Source organism: Pseudochaenichthys georgianus, chromosome 7 (genome assembly GCF_902827115.2).
Source record: "Pseudochaenichthys georgianus chromosome 7, fPseGeo1.2, whole genome shotgun sequence".
Lineage (NCBI taxonomy): Eukaryota > Metazoa > Chordata > Actinopteri > Perciformes > Channichthyidae > Pseudochaenichthys > Pseudochaenichthys georgianus.
This window is the reverse complement of record NC_047509.1, coordinates 24,243,737-24,265,419: the sequence shown is the minus strand read 5'-3', so window position 1 is coordinate 24,265,419 and position 21,683 is coordinate 24,243,737. Positions and strand designations below refer to the sequence as shown.

Here is a 21,683-nt window from a genome sequence, read left to right as displayed (position 1 = left end):
CATTATTTATCTTCAATGACAATGATCTCTTTAAAACGCCCTGAAGACAGACAGATGGTTTTGGTTGGAGGTCTTTTTTTCTGGGCAAAAGTAACCGACCTTCAAGTCTCCAAATGAATGAATAGTCTAATTAACAGGAGTACTGTTTGGGGCATGTTTTGCTCATTTTTGTGAATGATGTAGTCTTGAAAGACATATTGGCAAAGGAAGAACACTGCCTGTGAACTCATTATCTGTGTGCTCCTCTCTGCAGAAGATAACTGATACTATCACTACGTTGTGTCTGTAACACTTTAGTGACCAGATAAAGCTTGAATTAGCTGATAAAAAAATCAAGTGAGACTGTGTATAAGATGATGCAAATCTATATTTATGTATAGAACCCAGATGGTCACTTTAGTCCAATGGGATTTTAATGGATTTAACATCAAACAAGCTGAACAAAATCAGTGTCATTTACTTTTCATATAATGGCCTTTTAACCTTAAATACAAAACAATGGTTTCCATTTTTTTTCGTACCTGTCAGGTTGTTTTAGACTGATAATTGGAGCTATTTTTGGATATCTGCCAGTGAGGCTTTTAAATGCTCTATGGTTAATGTGCATTTAAATTAACTGGTCCTTGAAGGGTCCTTATTTTTCTTGGTTCTGTTTATCCTTGCTTATTTGAATATTTTACCATTATAATAAAAGCTGTATGGGGGCTGTAACTCTTTGGGGACCTTTGTGAGAAACGTTTGAAAATATTATGCTTTTCAAACAACAGCACAGTAGCTGTCGAGAAAAGAAGGGGCACAAAGGGCCTCAGTGATGCTAGCGGGTCTCATCCATGGAGTTCAATTCTGCACTTTGATCTAAAAGCTATAAATTAGAACAATCCGCTCCTTTCACACTGAGTGGGAGTTCCATTGGTGATGATGAGAGCCTGGCATCAAATATTGATTTTAAACCTGTGTTATTTTTTACCAAAATGTAGGCCAAGTTAGTATTTTGATTTCCTGTGATATACTGTTCAGCACTGTTACTTTAAATAACAGAATAGTCTTGACTTAACTTAACTGTTATACTCCTTTTGTGAAATAGTATCCAAACACTATTCCTGCACACCTTTGGTAATATGAGAAGAGGAGGTGCTGATCACACAGTGACTCGTCAAAAAATGCTCTCACAAGGTATTCCACACTTATTTTTCTCTCTCCCATATACTCAAGAGGTATGCTGTTAGCACATTCATTTCCTGAGAGCATATTGTGTTAAGGAGTGAGAGGAATCCACAAGCCGTGTTCCCCATGCTCTGCTTTGACATTATTTTTGAGGGGCTGTGTTTTGACAGATTTTCCTTGCCCACCTGCTGATGGAGGATAGGCTGGTGGGAAACTGACGCCTGTCTGACGACGCATCAATTTTTAGGTTCTCTAAATTGAAAGGCTCTTTGTTTGAAAGACAGCATGAAGACAAATGGGCTCAGGCAGGCCCCTGGTGAATGGTGCATCATGGGCATCATGCTGCCCTAGATGATCAGCCATCATGTTCGTTACTATCTGGCAATTTGTCTGAGCTTCTGCGCCGCATACTACTGTATCAGTGTTTTGGAGCATCACATTGTCTGCATTTTCAAGATTTCAAGGCTTTTATTGTCATTCGTACATAGCAACAGTGCAGTTATGTCAATGAAAATCTTAGGTCACAGGCTCCTCTAACAGTGCAACACAATAAAACAGAGAAAATAGTGCAAATAAATACAATCAAATAGAATAGAAGTAATGCCATAAGAGTCTATATACAAGTGATACATAATTTGTAAGTTGCAAACAGGTGAATGTTATGGATGTTCTTAGTTCAGGTGTTTAACAGTCTTATGGCCTGTGGGATGAAACTGTCCCCGAGTCTGGTGGTTTTAGTCCTGATGCTGCGGTACCGCCTGCCAGACGGCAGCAGACAGAACTATAGGTTACTTGCGTAACCCCAGTCTCAGAGTAATATGACGTGAGATGTGTCACTATGGGATGCGCCTCAACGCGTATGCAAACAGAAGCATCAATCTCATTACGCCAATCCTGATTGGCTGGTGATCTTGACGTCTACGTCAGGGAATCCACCCACCCTTTAAGTAGCTTGCGCTACGTCGCAGCGTCATTCAAAATAAGCACCTCTTCTCGCTTCGCCTTAGCAAGAAGGGCCGTCTGGTGAGACATCTCACTTCATGTTACTCTGAGTCCTGGGGTTACGTAAGTAACCTATAGTTTTCATTCATAACACTCCGTTCGATGTCTCACTATGGGAAATTGAAACTCCCGTATTGCTAGACATGCTTATCTCGAAAATCACCAAAAACAACCAGAACTTAACAGGTAGAACCCCGTCTCAACACGGGGCCCAGCACTGCGCGGGCCACACTTGGAGCAGATACATCTAGCCCAGGGGTTCTCAAAGTTTTGATGAGTGAGGGCCAATTTAGGTACCCAATATTGGATTGAGGGCCGCCCAAGAAAAAACGGAACACAAAATAATTTCAAAACAAATCCTTTCTTTATTGTACTAACCAATTATACATACAGTATACATTAAGATTAATCAAACATTAATTTGTCTCAAAAGTGCCTTGCAAACACACACACACACACACACACACACACACACACACACACACACACACACACACACACACACACAGGGAGTATTGTGCTGGAGTGAGTGATATGCCGTGGATTTCCTGTCTTATCAGCAGGGCCCTGATTCAGAACCAATTCCAGCTACTCAAGCACCACAGGATAACTTGCAGAGCAAGACAAATACAGAGAGACAGAGAGGGGGGAGGGAGAGAAAGAGACTTTTAAAATAGAAGCTTACCAAAGACCACAATAACACAGTAACATCATCATTGTTATTATTATTGTTGTTGTATTTGTAACACAAATCGGCTATTATTGCCTGTCATCAACATACCTTTTCCTACTTTGAATGGGATTTATGGTGCTGTCTTCTGTTGGTTACTATTCCTTTGATGTCCGGTTCCATCTCCGTTGTTGCTATACGAAGGACAGCATGTAGAGGGGCATCCGTCAGCCTGGATCTCAGCTTTGTTGATGGCCATGGTGGAGAAGATTTTCTCACAAATGTATGTGCTTCTGAACAGAGAGGCCATTCTGATGGCATGTTGGCGAAGTGCAGGCTACGTAGATGGGGAAAGTCCTTTGTAGAACTCGATGAGATTCTTGTCTCGATATGCTGCTCTGGCCTCAGAGCTCTCCTGCAGGTCGATGAGATTGAACTGCTTTTCTGCAGGCTCTTCTTCGGGTGCGCATGTGAAGGGATCTTGGAATAGGTTGAATGACTTCTCGTGGTCACTGAAGTCCGAGAAGCGGTGGTGGAATTCCTCTTGGAGTTTTTCCATGAGGTTGTGGTTCTTGTCTGAACACAGGTGATGTAAAACGTCACATTCACCTGCGAGCACCTTGCAGGCGGGGAAATGGGTTAGATCCCCCTCTCTGAGCTGTCCCTGCAGTAGTTGAAGTTTTCGCTGGAAAGCTTTGACGCTGTCAAACAATGTGGAAATTAGCTTCCCATGGCCCTGCAGCTTCACATTGAGATCGCTGAGAAAGGTGTTCAGGTCAACAAGGAACGCTAGGTCACAAAGCCATTCAGTGTCACTTAACTGTGGCAGATCTTGTCCTTTTGATTGCATGAACTCAGCGATTTCTTTCCTCAAATTAAAAAAACGCCAGTATGTTGACTGCCACACTAGGAAGGAGAAGACTCTGGATATGTGCTTTGGAACTGTTAAGGGCGCTTACACTGCATCCCCGCTTCCACCGCATCCCCGCTTCCACCACTTGGGACATCTGACCACAGTGTAGTCCACCTACGCCCTGTCTATCGGCGGCTACTTGAGAGGGAGAAACCTCAAGTTAAGACTGTCAACATGTGGAATAATGACAGCATTATGGCCCTGCAGGGATGCTTTGACTGCACACAGTGGGAAACATTCGATACTCCCGATATTAATGAACGGGTTGGGACAGTGTCTAGTTATATTGATTTTTGTGTCGATTCTGTGATACCCACTAAGTCTTTCAAAATATATTCGAATGACAAGCCCTGGGTGTCTCACAGTTTAAAGAAGCTGATTTATTCTGAAGAAAAAAGCTTATAAAAACCAGGATGAGTTTGCTCGGAGAAACATACAGAGAGATATTAAAAGACAAATACAGTTAGACAAGTATAGCTATAAGGAGAAGCTGGAGGCAGCTCTGGCCTCTGGTAATCCCAGAGAAGCATGGCAGGGAATTAAAAACATGACGAATGCTCCACATAAGGGCAGGGGAAAACTGTCTCCTGTCTTGATCAGTGGTGAGGGAAGGGAGACGGCAAATCATTTGAACACCTTCTTCTGCCGGTTTGAGAGTATAGTATAGAGGCTGACACTGCCATTCCCCTCCATCCTCCCCATCTCCCCTCTAGTATGACTATTGAGGAGTTAGAAGTCATCCATCTCTTCAGGAAGTGTAATATACGAAAAAGCCCTGGCCCCGATAATATTGAAGGAGCTGTTTTAAAACACTGTGCAGAACAACTTGCACCTGTATTTACAGACATTTTTAGGTCCTCCCTTAATCTGCAAAAAGTCCCTTCTCTTTGGAAAACATCCACAATTATTCCAGTGCCTAAAATTCCCAGGGCCAGTGAGCCCAATGACTTTCGGCCTATAGCACTCACCTCACTGGTAATGAAATGTTTTGAGCGTTTAGTTAAGAGGCATTTAATCTCACAAACGCAGCACCTCTTAGATCCCATGCAGTTTGCATATCAGGCCTCTAGAGGGGTGGAAGATGCTATCGCAACCCTCTTGCATCTTCTGCACACTCACCTCGAGATGCCAAAAGCCCATGTAAAGATTCTATTTGCCGACTTCTCATCAGCTTTTAACACCATTAAGCCAAGTATTTTAGCAAATATTTTAACTGAAGAATTCTCACTTGAACCAGGTCTGATCTCCTGGATCGTTGACTTCCTCAGCTGTAGAACTCAGCAGGTCAAAATAGGCATGGCACTTTCTGACACAATAACTACCTGGATAGGCTCACCCCAGGGATGTGTCTTATCCTCTCTTTTATTTATTTTATACACCAACTCCTGCATCAGCACTTTTCCCAATAGGCACTTTATTAAGTATGCAGATGATACAGCCCTGGTCAGCCTCCTCTTTGATGAGGAAGAAGAGCATGGGTCTGTCCTTGACTTCTTTATTAACTGGTGTGAGAAGTCAAACCTGCTTCCAAACACCTCAAAAACAAAGGAGATGGAAATTGATTTTAGAATAGCACGATCGCCCAACCCTACTCTTTTATTAAATAGCGAGCCCATTCAATGTGTCACTGAGTACAAGTATCTTGGTGTCGTGCTTGACCACAAGCTCAGATGGGATGTTTGGTCTGAGAAAATAAATGCTAAGTCTCAACAAAGAATGTTTTTTTTACGTAAATGATTGTCTTTTAATGTCGGTAACAGAATGGTGAAGATGTTTTATCATGCTTTTATCGAAAGTGTGCTCTCCTTCGGCATTATATGCTGGTTCGGCAACGCAACTGAGGCACAGAATAAGTCAGTCAGGAGGGCCATAACATTGTCCAGTAAATTGACAGGAATCTCATTTGCTAATATAGAATGCTTATATAAGGACAGAGTTTTAAAATTGGCACACAATATTGTGAGTGACCTGAAGCACCCTCTTGCCTCTTACTTTGAACTGTTGCCATCCGGGCGGAGATATCGTGCCCCTTATTTAAAAAAAGAACAGATCTAGGCTGTCTTTCCTCCCACAAGCCATCAAACTCCTGAATAAATGATGGCTAGGACGCACTCATGGGCGCGGGAAGGGGGGTGCTGAGGGTGCTGCAGCACCCCCTAGCGGCAGGCAGGGGTGCGGTACTCCCCTGTCTGAATTATTATTTGACGGTTATTGCTGCTCCCGCTGTGCATAATCTGTGTAATATGTAGCCAATAAATTCCACATTGTAAAATAATATTTTGTCCTGCCCCGAATTTTTTTCTGTAGCACCGGACAATTCTACCTCAATAATATAATACATTAACCGTGTTTTACGTGAACCTCATTATGACACTATAGAGGACGGCAGGACTGTAATTTCCCGTGTTCAGTGAATGCAACAGAGGCAAGACACCCGACCAATCAGAGAGTTGCATGGACATAAAAGTGTGCTTGTGTCATTCAAACTCGGCTCTCTGTGTGTGTGTGTGTGTGTGTGTGTGTGTGTGTGTGTGTGTGTGTGTGTGTGTGTGTGTGTGTGTGTGTGTGTGTGTGTGTGTGTGTGTGTGGGTGTGTGTGTGTGTGTGTGTGTGTGTGTGTGTGTGTGTGTGTGTGTGTGTGTGTGTGTGTGTGTGTGTGTGTGTGTGTGTGTGTGTGTGTGTGTGTGTGTGTGTGTGTGTGTGTGTGTGTGTGTGTGTGTGTGTGTGTGGACATAGCACATTTAGTGTGTGAGAGAGAGGGAGAGAGGGAGAGAGGGAGAGGGACCGGTGCCAGCAGCAGGGACCGTGTTGTTAGCATCTGGTTAGCTAGCTGCACTAACGGACATACGGAGCTGTTGCTGTTTGTTCCACAACAAGCTGGAGGAGAGCTCTCCTCTCAGACTGAGAGGCTCAGGTGAGCTAAAGGACTCTCTGAGTGTTTAGATAGTTAACTTTAGTCTAAGTTATCTCAGTGGGTCTCAAACGGTTTGGTCACAAATTATTCAAAAGATTATTTCTGCGGCACACTTTCATATGATCATTATAGTTATAAAACAAATAAGAGAATAAAGGAAAAACAGTTATGAAATACTATATGGCAGTAAAACAAGAATACAGTTTGAAAGGGGAGTGATTTGTAAAATATCCATAAAGAAAAAGAACATCTGCTTACAGTCGTGTTTCATCTGGGTGATGAGAGATGTATCCATAGATCTCTTAATGTTGCTCTCAAAGTGCACCAGATTGATGCTTTTAACTTCAATATTTAAAAAAAAATCTTCCCGGGGGAGCATCCCCCCGGACCCCCCTAGAGGAGGTGAGGTCCGCTTCCCACTCGTAAAAAATAGCACTTTACCCCTGCCTATATGCCATGAGCTGATTATCGAGCCTTCATTGTAACAGTCGCGGGTGTACTGTATGTTTGCGTGTGGGGATTGCTTTTGTGCGTGCTTTATAGTGCCCGTAATAGTGTTCACTGGAGTCCAGCACCTCAGCACCCCACTCAAAATACCTTCCTGCGCCTCTGCTGTTTACCCAGCTGGTCTGGCCCTGTCCCCCCTATTTCGCAAATAAGGGCCTATAGGCCCCTTGTCATGTCTGCCGATATCTGGTTTTCTTATGTCTGTTTGTTTTTATCTGTGTCTATGTTGTTGTCAGTGATGTATTGTCTTAACTTTTTAAATGCCTCTGTGATGTGCTGCAACCTATTTTCCCCTCGGGGACTAATAAACGAATACTATGGAAATGAGCTTCCCATGGCCCTGCAGCTTCACATTGAGATTGCTGAGAAAGGTGTTCAGGTCAACAAGGAACGCTAGGTCACAAAGCCATTCAGTGTCACTTAACTGTGGCAGATATTGTCCTTTTGATTGCATGAACTCAGCGATTTCTTTCCTCAAATAAAAAAAACGCTCCAGTATGGCACCTCCGCTCAGCCACCTGACAGCAGTGAAGTATATGACGTCACCAAATTCAGCCTCTGATTGCACCAAAAAAGTTTTGAATTGACGGTGATTCAGACCTCTGGACTTTAGGAAATTCACTGTCTTGACAATAATGTCAATGACATGTTTCATTTCAAGCGTATGAGCAGCAAGGGCTTCTTGGTGAATTATGCAGTGATATTTGATTAGGTTCTCACCTCCGTTATTGGCCACTTTGTCGCTGAGCAAAGAGACAGCACCCGCCTTTCTCCCGACCATGGCTGGCGCTCCATCTGTTGTGACACCGACCATGGATGTCAACTCCACATTGTATGCATCGAGACTACGACACACAGCATCACAAATGTTGATTCTCCTTGTTCTGTCTTTGATACTCTCCATGCTTAACAGTTCCTCGCCTATTTCAAAGTCCTCCGTGACCGTTCGAATGAAAATCAGCAGTTGTGCAGTATCAGAAATGTCTGTACTCTCATCCAGTGCTATAGAAAAGGACCCCTTGCCTAGGCCTTCCACACGTAGTCCCAATTGCTCTTTGAGATCATTGGCCAGATCTTCGATTCGTTGTGTCACCATGTCATTCGATAAACTTATGTCACGGAACTTTGACTTTTGTTCAGGGCATACAATGTCAGCCACTTTCAAAATGCAGTCTCGCACAAATTCTCCATCACTGAATGGCTTGCTCCGCCTGGCAATTTCGTGAGCTACCACATAGCTAGCCTGTGTTACAGCTTCACCGGATTTTGCAAGATTTGTGAAAACTGACTGCTGGGCAGTTAAACCTCTTTGAAGTTGTTCAAGTTTAGTTCTGCGCTCCTTGCCCATGAACTTGTCATAGATTTTATGATTGGTATCATAATGGTGTTTGATGTTATACTCCTTGAGCATTGCATTCACCTGCTTGCAGATGAGGCATATCACTTTATCCGACCCCTGAGGTAAAACGAAGTAAGCGTTGCTCCATTTCTCCTGGAACTTCCTTTTCTCCTCACTGACACAACGTTTTTTACGCGACGGCCGTTGGCTCCTCCATCTCGCTTACACAACGAAAACTTCCAACAACTTTTGTTGCGAAGGACTGATGGTTTGGGCCACGGGCTGTTCACGTGAACACTTTGCCGCCTTTGGGACATGCTTCCAGTGCATGCACCCCTCATAGCTCCTCTCGTGCATCCAATCAGGGAGTGTGTTTGGGGATGCTCGCGCTGGGGGTAGTCAGTGGAAATAACAGTGTGCCTGAGTGTGGACGTTGGGAGAGACGGCTTGTCGTTTTATTGTATAACCGGACTTTTGTGTGCATTCATATACTTAACCACACACGCAAACACGCACACGCAAATAACCACAATCACACACACACCTTTATACATACCTATATATACAAACAAACACACATACATTTTGTGTACATATCTTGGTATTCACCTCCTATTTACAATAAACATCATTTGGAGTATACATCTTCTCTGGCATTTTAATCAGATGCACCCAAGCGGCAAACTCTGGGGAACAGCCGAGAAGCCAATACGGAAGTGCCACACACTGCAGTTCATACATGAGCCGCTAGGGACTGGCTGCAGAAAGGAGCAATTTCCATAGACCCCCATGTTAAAATGCCCAACTTTACAGCAGAAAAAAACATGTTTCTACCCATGGATGCAATACATATTATTATCGATATAGTTAGATTCCACCTTCATGATTATGAATCTGTGAGTGAATTGTTTTCTAACACGACCCTTTTATTTATATTAGGTCTTAAAGTTTTTGCATACATTAGGGCGTGGTCACGTTGATGGACACGTACATGCCTCACTGTCAGCTAACAGCAACTTGTCCACTCTGCTAGGCTACAACCATAGAGGCTACAACGTTAGTTAGTCATAGAACTGTACTTGACCCTTTAGCTTTAGCCGTGTTCGTGGTGACCGTGATTGTGCCTTTTAGGGAATATTGTTACAAATACCAGACAATTAAAATGTTGTGCTGTGCTAAAATGATAATATTATACATGTTAACCCGTTCGCAGGTGTTTGTGTGCTTGGTAGCTTAGCTTGTTACTTGCCAGCTAAGGACGTAACCCTTTATGCATACATATACATTTTAGTTTATGATTCAGCCTTGGGTAAGACTTTTATAGTCTATGGCTATGATGCCCATAATGCTAAACGGGAGCAAATGTTAATAGGGGACCCAATTATCCCAGTGGTGGCCGCCGGAGCTAACGGAGCCGCAGGGGGCTAGCTCCAGCCGGCGTCCCGGAGCTAGCCCACTGCGGCTCCGTTAGGTCCGGGCGGTGGAGTCCGTCTTTTCTCAACGTGTGAATGACAAGCATTAAGAATAACAAAATATAGCTAATTCTCTTGCAGATTGTCTCATTTGATTATGAATGTAACGTTTATATAGGTGAACGACACTGTTGGCAGTAACTTGGTATGCATGTATTTCATGTTAGCTTAGCTTCTTAGCCTGAGCTAGCTCTGTTTACTTCCAGTTCGGAGGCAGCAGGTCCCGCCTCGGCTCCGCCTATTTGCCCTTATTTGGAGCAGGCAGGATTAGACTGACGTCACAGTCGAGCTGTTAGTGGCCGACTCCGCCTACTAAGGGCTTCACGGCAACTCTGCAGAATTCTATGGGTGACGTCACGGACACTACGTCCATTTATATATACAGTCTATGGATGCACCACAGCGGCTTCTCATATAATTTCTTACCAGTCAACTAGTGACTCATCCAAAACAACTTTTGATCTAGCAAAAAAGACAGTGTAGCATTTCCCTCCGAATAATGGTCGTAGGCTTTACTTTACTGATGAATCAGAATTTATTTGTAACTCCAGACCCAACGTAAGAGCTTGTGGCCTTTTCGGGGGGTGCTAAACATTTAAAACATACAGTCCGTTGTTCTCTTTCTCTGCCGTTAAATAGAAGACACTACTTTATCCACCAAGTTGTCTCCAAAGCCACCACAACTTCCTGTCAAACACGTTATCTCGCCTTCATATTAAAAGCATGCAAACGAAACAGGAAGTTAACCTAAATTACATCCAAAATACACATAAAACTACAACGAAAGCAACAAAAACAATGCAACATCTCCTTCAGTCTCAGAGGACACAAAGTTGGGTAATCTACAGACAGTGACTAGCTAAAATCGCTAGCTAACTCCCGTTTCTGATTTTGATAACTTACAACAGATTTTCCGCTTAACCGCAACTCGCGAGATTCCTAGTTGCCATGCAACCAGTAGTCTAGCAAACTTTCCACAAGCTGTCATAATTTAGGAATGACAACCCAGGGGGCGCAGTTTTACCATTCTTAAATTCCATTCTAATTCTTACTAGATACGAACCATGGAGGATTAAAATATAACGCATGCATTTCAGCGTGTCACATTAACTATCGCGGGCCGCCAGAAACATTTCTGAGGGCCGCCATTGGCAGCACTTTGAGAACCCCTGATCTAGCCTGTAAAAGCAGACACAAGTGAGCGGTGAGGACCAGCTCGCTGCTGCACAAATGTCTTGGATGGAAACACCCTTGAACAAAGCCCAGGATGTAGCCAGTCCATGAGTAGAATGAGCACGCAGGCCCGTTGGTGCCTGCAAACCCTGACTCGTATAAGCCAGAGCAATCGCTTCCACAATCCAGTGGGAGAGCCGTTGCCTGGTAACGGGCTTGCCCTTATGAGGGTTAGCCCAGGATACAAAGAGTTGGTCATTGCATCGAAACTCTTTTGACCTGTCCATATAGGTGCGTAAAGCACGGACTGGGCACAGCAAATTCGGCCGCTGTTCCTCAGAGGAACACAGTGGCGGAGGAAATGCCTCAATGTCAATGGGGGTACATGAGCCAACCACCTTAGGTACAAAGGCAGGGTTGGGCTTCAGCAACACTCTCGTTTGCCCCGGGGCAAACTGAGTGCATGAAGGATGTACAGAGAGCGCATGAATGTCACTGACTCGCTTGGCAGATGCCAGAGCCAGTAACAACACTGTCTTCAGTGACAGGTGTTTCATGTCAGCTTCTTCCAGGGGTTCAAATGGAGGTCGAGTGAGCCCATCTAAAACCACTGCCAAGTCCCATAAGGGCACCAGTGACCTGGAAACAGGGAGGAGCCTATGAGCCCCTTTCATAAAACGGCTACCAAGGATGTTGGCTAGCCGTCTTTCCCTCAAAGCCCACATGGCATGCAGCAATAGCAGCCAGGTACACTTTGATCGTAGAGAAAGCTCTGTGTTTATCAATCAAGTCCTGTAGAAATGATAGAATCACCCCGACAGGACATTGAAAAGAGATGTGTCCTTTTTGAAGGCACCACTCCTCAAACACCCTCCACTTACAGTCATAGAGGGACCTGGTGGAGGAAGCTCTTGCACTCTGAATAGTGTTTATCACCTTCTGAGGGAGTCCCACTCTATTCAGGTTATACCACTCACGGGCCAGGCCCATAGTGCCAAGCGCTCTGGGTGTGGGTGAAAAATCGTCCCCCCTGCCTGAGACAGTATGTCCCTGCGTAGCGGGAGCTGCCACGGCTGCCCACACAGCAGCTGATATATCTCCGCCAGCCAGTACATTGCAGGCCAGTGTGGAGCTATTAGGATCAGTGTGTGGCGTTGTTCTCTCACTCTGGCCAGAGTTGGTGGTATCAGAGCCAGGGATGGGAATGCGTACAGAAGGACCGGAGGCCAAGCGTGCGCGAGCGCGTCCACGCCTAACGGTGCGTTTAAATCGCGCATTGAAAAGAACAGCTGACATTGATCGTTTTCTTTTGATGCGAATCCACCGCGGCCCAGCCGTAACGCACCCACAGCTGTCTCACAATTATTGATGTAGAGTCCAGTCTGCATATAGTGGTGCACCTCTGGACAGCAGATCTGCCCCGAGGTTCATCACTCCTGGTACGTGCGTCGCTCTCAGAGAGAGGAGACGTCCGCAGCTCCATAAGATCAGTTTGCGTGCCAGCATGTGTAACTGGAGAGAACGCAAACCCCCTTGGCGGTTTATATACGATATTGTGGTCGTGTTGTCTGTCCTCACGAGGACATGATGTCCTCTGAGAAAAGGCAGAAAGCGTTTCAGGGTGAGGAACACCGCTAAAAGCTCCAGATAATTGATGTGTGACCGTTGGAGGTCTATGCTCCAAAGACCCCTCACAGGTCGACCTTCGTATATACCCCCCCAGCCCGTCAGACATGCGTCTGTGGTGACCACCTTCCGCGATAGGACAGCACCCATAGGCACGCCCCGTACTAGAAAAGTCGGGTGCAGCCAGTGGCGCAGTGCCATTACGCATTTCATAGTGACCATCACTCTCCGCGCGCCATGACGCACGGGGTCCAGTCTGAGGGCAGCCACCAAGCGCTGAAATTCCCTCATGTGTAAGCGTCCCGTCGTGCCACCAGGATGGCTGACACCATGAGCCCCAGTAACCGCAGACATGATCTGAAGAGAACATATTTGCGTGGCTGGAAATGAGCGAGGCAAGCCCTGATGGCTTTCACTCTCTCTGCTGACAGGCGGGCTGTAAAGGGCACCGAATTCAGGCGTAGGCCCAGGAAGAGTACAGTCTGGGCTGGGGACAACATGCTCTTTTCTGTGTTTATTACGAAACCCAGGTCGAGCAGGTGTTTTACGAGGACATTCGTCAGCGTAATAGCCTCTTGCTCCGACTGTGCGAGAAGGAGCCAATCGTCCACATAAGTTGCCAGGCGAATACCCTGTTGTCTTAACGGGGCTATCGCGGCTTCCGTACACCGTACAAACACTCGTGGGCTGAGAGACAGACCGAAGGGAAGTACTCTGTACTCGTAACAGACACCCTGAAAGGCGAACCTCAGATATTTCCTGTGTGGATAATATACTGGGATGTGGAAATACGCGTCTTTCAGGTCAACTGATGTGAACCAATCGTTTTGGCGCACGAGACGCAACAGAGATGTGTGAGTGAGCATTATGAATTTGTATCTTTTGAGATATTTGTTCAGAGCCCTCAAATCTAGTATAGGCCGAATCCCGTTCCCTCCCCGTTTGGGAACGAGGAAATACTTGGAATAAAAGCCGCTCTGACTCTGTCCGGAGGGTATTATAGATATAGCCTTCTTGTCTAGTAGCGAGAGGATCTCTTGCTCTAGAATATGGGCCGACTCTCCCCGGGCTTGCGAATGCAGAATGCCTGAAAAGTGAGGGGGGGTGACAGCGAATTGGAGTCTGTAACCCCGTGTTATTGTCTTGAAAACCCAAGCAGAATCTGTGAGCATCCTCCACTTTTCGCTTCTCAAAGCGAGCGGAGATGTCACATCTCTGTCGTCTGCCCTCTGTGTCTTTATTTGTTGTGTTATGGGGCCCTCTAGTGTCTGAACACGGTGGTACCCCAGGTTGACAACCCCGGTCGACACTGCGCATGCGCGTGGCGGTGATGCCTTCACAGCCCCGTCCATCGTCCGCCTTCTAAGAGAGGAAGCAGCCACTCTTAGAAGGGGGGTAGACGTCAGACTCTTTATTGTTTTTATTGTTTTTCTTTTCATTTTTATTGACTGCGCCCTTGGCTTTAAGCCTAGAAACGACAGTGGAACATGATTTATTAAAAGACAATATTGATGACATGTGTTTGTGTGACTTAAACGAGCGGCAGAGCTTGCTGTCGTTGATGTTAAGTCCATTTCCCTGATGGCGCGAACTTGAGGATGACGTTCTGACATCACTCGAGGCGGCGGGAAGATGGGGGCATGGTTTCACCCCGGAAACACATGAGCATCTAACACTGGAACGTGTTCTGGAGCTGGAGAACAGGGAACTTCCAGCTCTTTTATCTAGGAGAGGAGAGGAGGCTGTCAGGTCTTCTTCTTCTTCTTCTTCTTCTTCTTCTTCTTCTTCTTCTTCTTCTTCTTCTTCTTCTTCTTCGAAGCTCGAGCGGAGCCAAATATGCCCTCCGGAACAATAGGCATGTCCAAGACGTTCTCTTTTTCCCGGTCTGGAAGGTTCGTCAGGGTAAGCCACCTGGCTCTCTCCTGTACCACCATTATCCCCAGTGCTTTGCCCGTGGCTTGGACTGCACAGCGCTGCACACGGAGACAAATGTCCGTGATCGCTGCAATTTCGTCCCACACGGCAGGCTCAGGTTTGACCGCCATGTCGTCGCAGAGCTCCGCCTGGTAGGCGGTCAGCAGCGAGGAGACGTTGAGCGCCCTGGCGGACAAAGCTGCGGCTTTATAGGCTCGTTCGGTCATTGCTGACTGGAAGCGGTCTGCCTTTGCCGGTAGCGTGGGGTTCCTGCTTGGTGCCAAAGCCAGCCGCGGTTGGAGGTGGGCTGCCACCAGCGGCTCCATGGGCGGAATGCGGAGCAGGCCGAGCTTCTCCATGCCGTCACAGTCCAAAGAGGAGGCACCCTGGATTGGGGCCTTGTTGCTGAAAGGGCGGTCTCTCCACGAGACCGACACCTCGTCCAGCATCTCTGGAAAGACTGGGAGAAGCTGCTTCCTCATCCTCGCTGCTTGGGGCAAGTTCTTCCCCTCATAGCGAGATCCGGAGGTCTCCTTGGCCATTTCAGGCCAGGGGATGTCCAGCCTGGACGCAGCGCGTTGGCACACGGCCTGCAAGTCCATACTGAGGCAGGGCAAAGCTGGTGTGCTTTCGCCCGGGGGAGCGGACATCGCCTCCGGCTTGGCAGCCTGGGCAGATGAAACGAAGATGTCATCTTCGTGCTCATCCGAGTCGGATAAGAGGAACTCAGAGGCATCCTCTTCATCCTCCTCCATATAATCCAGCTGTAGGACATCCTCCGCGGGTGGAAACACGGTGAGGTCCAGCTGGGAGCCCCAGCTTGACACAGCGCGGGGCTCCGCTCTCGCGGCTACCGCCGTTGTTGAGCCCCAGCCTGACACAGCGCGGGGCTCAATCTCCGCGGCGGTCGCCACCATGTCCCGATTGCCGGCCGGCGAATCAACGGACATGAAGGGGTCCTGTCCCGACAGGCTAGCTTGGTGCGCTAGCCGTCGGTGGAGGCTCTTGATGGTGAAGCGGGCACAATGCCCGCACAAACCGGGGGTATCGATAGCTTCCTGGGCGTGTTTCAGCCCAAGGCAGACCTGGTGTGAGTCCGTGCTCGAGATCTTAAACCCGCAGCCGCCGAGCCTCCGACTCCTCTGGTGTGAGGGAGAGAAGGGTCCATTCTCGTTTGACGGGGTGTCGGCGCGGAGGGACAAGCTAGTAACAGGTATGTTACTGTTTGAAGAAAAAATCAAACCTTACCGTTATTCCGAAAGAAAAAACGGCGGGGCAGATTACAATATTAACTGGTGTGTTAATATTTGTTCAATTCTTCTGCAAAGCAAAAAAGTAACCGGCAAGCGCCCGTCGACCGAATGTTAGCTTGGGTTCAGTCTGTGGACCGTTAAGCTAGCCCGGTTACTGATATTCGAGATGTGCTCTGAAGCGAGAAGAGGTGTTTGAATGACGCTGCGACGTTGCGCAAGCTACTTAAAGGGTGGGTGGATTCCCTGACGTAGACGTCAAGATCACCAGCCAATCAGGATTGGCGTAATGAGATTGATGCTTCGGTTTGCATACGCGTTGAGGCGCATCCCATAGTGAGACATCGAACGGAGTGTTATGAATGAGAACAGTTTGTTGCTGGGGTGGCATTGTGCCTCCTTTAGTTGGAGAGGAGTTGTCGTTGTACAGTTTTCAGACTTCTTTCCTCCTCAGTCAGTGCAGTTGATCCAAGCTTATATCAGGAGAGCTGCGATGCTCAGTTATGATTACTGTGTATTTGGATTGACCGTGAAATGTAGAGCGCAGAGGTCAGCTCCACAGATACACTGACAAGGCCTGTATGAGCAGCTGGGGAGTCTGTGTACATCTGTGTGTGTGTGTTTGATAAAGATCAAGGAACAAGGCTGCTTCTCACATATCTAATCTTCAGAGATTCTCACTAGCTGATCAGCGAAACACAGTTTAGGTTATTGATGCCAACAGAGTTATATAACCCACTTCAATAGGCAACACTTCTTATGTAAAACAAAGCATTTGTTTTGAAGATACGATCTGTTCTTCTTGCCAGCCAGAGATACCGTACATCATAGACTTTAGAGCTATCATTTTCATCGACAAAGAAAGTACATTTTTGGAACAAACTGTGCAGTAAAATAGTTTCCAGTCTCATATTTAACACAGATGTTGACCATCAGCACTCTCAGTTTATATTGTGAGAGTCAGGAAGCGTGAATGATGAATGGCTTCCTCGCATACTTTATAAATTGAAGGCTCTACGCAGGTACATTTGTAAAATGTTGGTGAATCTAGTGAGCCACCAGCAGCTAAAATGATCTCAATTTTAGGAGGAATTCTGAGGTTTTAACAATCAGTTGGACCTCAGGTTTCATTCATAATGTTAAAGTTACACATGTTGAGACTTCAAGGTTAATGCGAATATTCACAAATATTTTTAAAATCTATTTTATTAACCAGGATTTGAACCCGTTTCTTTTTTCTTTACAGAAAATACAGTTCTTCGCATGATTTTGAAGGAGTAGGGTGGTTATGATATTTCAAAAATGTCGATGTGCTTGGAGCCTTGCACAAATAGACACCAGTGACACTGACAGAGCTTTTGGGGCTGAACTCATACCGACCGAATACTCAATGGGTGCTTGGCAAACACTAATATGTTCATTAAGCTTAAAAGGCAACAATAGGGAGCTAAATATTTGGTTCATGAACTGAAACAGGAACAAAAAACGTGTCTGTTCTGAAAATAAAAATAATTTACTGAAGATTTGCAAAGCTTAGAAATTATTTAAACTGCCAAAATGGTGATTCCTCTCAATGACGTATGTAACTGACAAGTAAAGGATCGAAATTAAATGTTGCGATCAATTGCATTATACATCATGTCGTATGTCAACATTTTTGCAATAACAATAGTTCAAATGACTATGTGCAATGAAAAGTGATCCTTCAAAGTGACACAACGATAGCAAATGATCCTTAAACTGTGCAGCTACCCTCAGCTCTATAGACTAGAGCAGTGGTTCCCAAACTTTTTGTGCCCAAGGCACACCAAAGGACAAGTCAAAATCTCAAGGCACACCTATTGTGCAAAATAGCCCTGATAACGTGTTATCACTCATATGTAAAATATCTGTAAATGTGCATAATTATTTACAAATGCCAAATAAAATGTAACAAAGACAACTATATTACTCATGAAATATTTAGTAACGAAATATTTCAGAAATGAATTTGAAACGTTATCAAATTAGGCTTAATCAAAGCAGCAACACACTCATTTAAACCAGACAGGTCACAACATTAAAAATGAGACAAAGGAAATTCAGCACAGATAACTGTCAATGCAAGGAAGCTGCATTGTCCATGGTCCTGAACTACAAATTATAAATGTAACATTTCAGCAGAGTCGTTACTAAAAAAAAGTAATATTACATATTACTTAGTATGACACTACTTCGTTACTCTCTACATAAAGTAACTCGTTACTTTACTCGCAGGGCCGGCCCGCCCCTCCCTGCAGGCAGATCACGCAGACTGCTAACGTTTCAAATGTTCTCTTTAGTTCAGTTTCCATCCTGAATGTTTTCCTATCTGACCATGGCTGTTCTCTGTCTCCTGCTATCTGTATATTTTGCGCAGTCTATCTCTGCTCACTCTGTTGCGTCGGCGTGTTCTCCTGCGTGTTGGCCATGTGTTGCATAGACATATAAAGAGTAGACGCCGCATCGACCGCTGCTGCCTATTGGCGCTGACGAGCCGTGGGGCCGCCATCTTGGACCGGTCACCCGCTCCACTCAGTGTAATCTGTCTGGCAGGCGCAATGAAGTGTCAGCGCATTTTATCAATCATAACTCGCTGAATACAAAACTGATTTTCACGGGGGGGGGGTTTCTGCAAACGTCATATATGTAGGCATGATACCGGACACATGATTCGGCGTATTTTAATATTCATAGTAGGCTTAACAGCAATAGAATATTCTGGTATTTGATAGCCTATGTTATGTATGATAGGTATTTTGCAAAAGACACACGATATATAATATATATACACACACAAAAAAACACTAATGGTCTATATATGATAGAGAAGCATATTGTGTAGGCCTATACTCAGCTATTTTAATAAGTTGAAAAATGAAGAAACAATAATACATTATACATAGACAGAAGTTATATATCAGTAAAAATGAATATCTATGTCATAAAAAATGAAAATGTACTTCTACATCTATATAAAAAATGTAAATGTTCAAGTTAAACACAAGAACATGACACCACCCCGCCCAAACCATATTTACACAAAGTTGCTCATGACACCCGAATGCCCCGTGCATGCGGCTCCTCCAAAGCATGACTGAGAACCTCTTTCTCATATCTTTGTCTTTGGGAAACCATCAAAATAAAAACGGGAGATTTGAGAGTCAACACAAAAACATTTTAAGAAGGAGGTCAAGCTTATTTTCTTCCTTCTTCTTCCTAGATAGATTAGATTAGATTTTAGATTTAGATTAGGACCCTTTGTGTTTCAGGTGACAAAGACTTCGTCAGGTAAGATGCAATGGGAGCCTTCCAATGTCCGTGTAGGCCAACCACCATGAACACAAGAGCCTCAGTAGCAGCATCGGTCTCATTGTTTCCATCACCCATGTCTACAAAAGCAGACATTGACTGGTTATGTGGATTATATTGCACATGTTTTCTGATGGCCATGTCATCCAACATGAGTGAAACACATCCATATTTAGCCTGGTCGTCCTGGCATCTTCTCTCCAGCATATCCAGCATCATCTTGTTCAGGCCAGGCTTGCCATCCACCGAACACAGCCACCTGTAAAAAAATTGAGAAGTAGCTATTTAACGTACTTGCAACCGTAATTTCCAAAAATGAAATTGAACAACATTAAGACTACCTTTTTGTTGTAGTCTCTCTGAGGTATTTGTATGCCTTTGGACCATGTAGATGGAGTGTGAGGGCACATTCTCTGTGGTCCTTGGAGTACTCATGGCCCTGCTTTGCCTTCAAGTCTATTTGAAGATCTGAAATTGTATGAGAAAAAATTAATAAGTCCCCTTCATATAATAACAAAGGAGTTTAATAAAGAGTGTAAGAGTAAGATGTACATGAATCTCAAAGTGCTACTTTCATCTTCCCTGAGTAGAAATCAAGCCTCTTTGAGTTCTTCATTAATGAGGTTCTTTTCCCTCAAATCCCCCAAAAGAGTCCTCACTGTGGTCTCTGCCCTCTTTTCTCTAGCCATGGCATTCTTCCTCTCTCGCTCGAGACTCTCCACTCTTGCTAAAGCTTCATTGAATCTGGCCTTAAGAGCAGTAGGAGAAGCAGGCGAGACATAGCTATGATCCCAGTAGAAAGAGGGATGAACATGGTTTGAGTGATGTTTCACTTCACACACAACACTTTGACACAACTAGAGTATGGCCCACATTCTTTCTTATAGTCATCACCTGTCAAAGCCACTGCCAGCATCATGCGTGTGTGTATGTGTTTATTTGTGAGTGGCAGCAAACAAGAGAGATTTGACTTTGTCTAGGACCATTATGATATGATGTTGAAAATAGAAATACTCACATCATTAGGCTGAGGTTGTGAGTGTGAGGTTGAAGCTTCTGGGTCGTCCTGAGGGGCCACAGACAGGCTCTCTTCAGCTTTTCTGGAAGTAGACGTAGTCCTGCCCTTTTCTGGCTAAAATGAAAAAGCAGAATCACACACACACACACACACACACACACACACACACACACACACACACACACACACACACACACACACACACACACACACACACACACACACACACACACACACACACACACACACACACACACACACACACACACACACACACACACACACACACACACACACACACACACACACACACACACACACACACACACACACACACACCACACGTCACCCTGCCCTGCCCTGTTATTGATAATAGAATATTTACATTCATGAATGCTAATAACCGTATGATGATACACCTACTCTTTGGAGGTGAACCGGGAAGCTGAAGATGGAGGGAATAACACCATCTCTGAGTCGGACAATCTGTCCTGTCAAACTCGTCCTGCTTACAATGCTCACTGCAAATCACGGATGACTCGCTTGCAGTGAACCCTTCCCTCCTCAAAGCAACTTCCCACTTCTTTCTCATATCTTTGTCTTTGGGAAACCTTCAAAATAAAAACGGGAGATTTGAGAGTCAACACAAAAACATTTTAAGAAGGAGGTCAAGCTTATTTTCTTCCTTCTTCTTCCTAGATAGATTAGATTAGATTTTACTGTATTCATCCCACAACGGGGACATTCACTTGTTACAGCAGCGATTTATAAAGTCTCAGTTGGCCATGAACATAATGTTTGCTGGCTACGATTTCGCTGGCGGACATCAATACAGTACAATAATATTCTATTTACAAAATACAACCAATTATAATGTTGAATCTTACTTGTGAAAAGTAATCCCCCGACCCCTGTTCGCAATCGTCCGCCGATTTGCACAGCAATATGCTGCACAGTGCTCTGGCATCTTGAAACCTCTGCTGTCTATGGGTAGAATGTCTGTAGGATGACCGGTCCAAGATGGCGGCCGTATTTCTTGCGCCCCAGCAGCCAATGCGGCGTCTACTCTTTATATGTCTATGATGTGTTGCACTGGAACCAGACACCGCAAAGAATTAAGCCGAGCACGTACGAACTGCGCATGCGTGAGTGGCAATAACTCTCCTTACCAGCAGGCGGCGGTAGTGTGTATTCGTCATTCAAAACAGGCAACAACCAGAAGACAGAAGAAGAACAGACTGTGATATAAACAAACACATAGCGTGTGCGGTAGCTCCACCTTAGCATGTGTTATTTGCAGGTGCTTGTTGAGGTTTGACGTGGTGTCACAGCAGTGGATAACAGCTTCTGGCCTGGACACAGTTTGCACCTCACCGTCACATTCCTGTCTAT

General features: G+C 45.2%; 1 protein-coding gene and 1 long non-coding RNA gene across 6 annotated transcripts in view; one reads left to right on the top strand and one right to left on the bottom strand.

The window, feature by feature from the left end:
* Nucleotides 1–21,683, top strand: part of LOC117449929 (band 4.1-like protein 1) — an 87,850-nt gene that overhangs the window by 5,645 nt on the left and 60,522 nt on the right. The gene's annotated exons all lie outside the window — the stretch shown is intronic.
* Nucleotides 20,297–21,271, bottom strand: LOC139434108 (uncharacterized). Its single transcript, XR_011643538.1, has 3 exons — nt 21,179–21,271; nt 20,715–20,902; nt 20,297–20,405 (listed from the first exon to the last, which is right to left on the bottom strand). It is a non-coding gene; the product is annotated as an uncharacterized lncRNA (long non-coding RNA).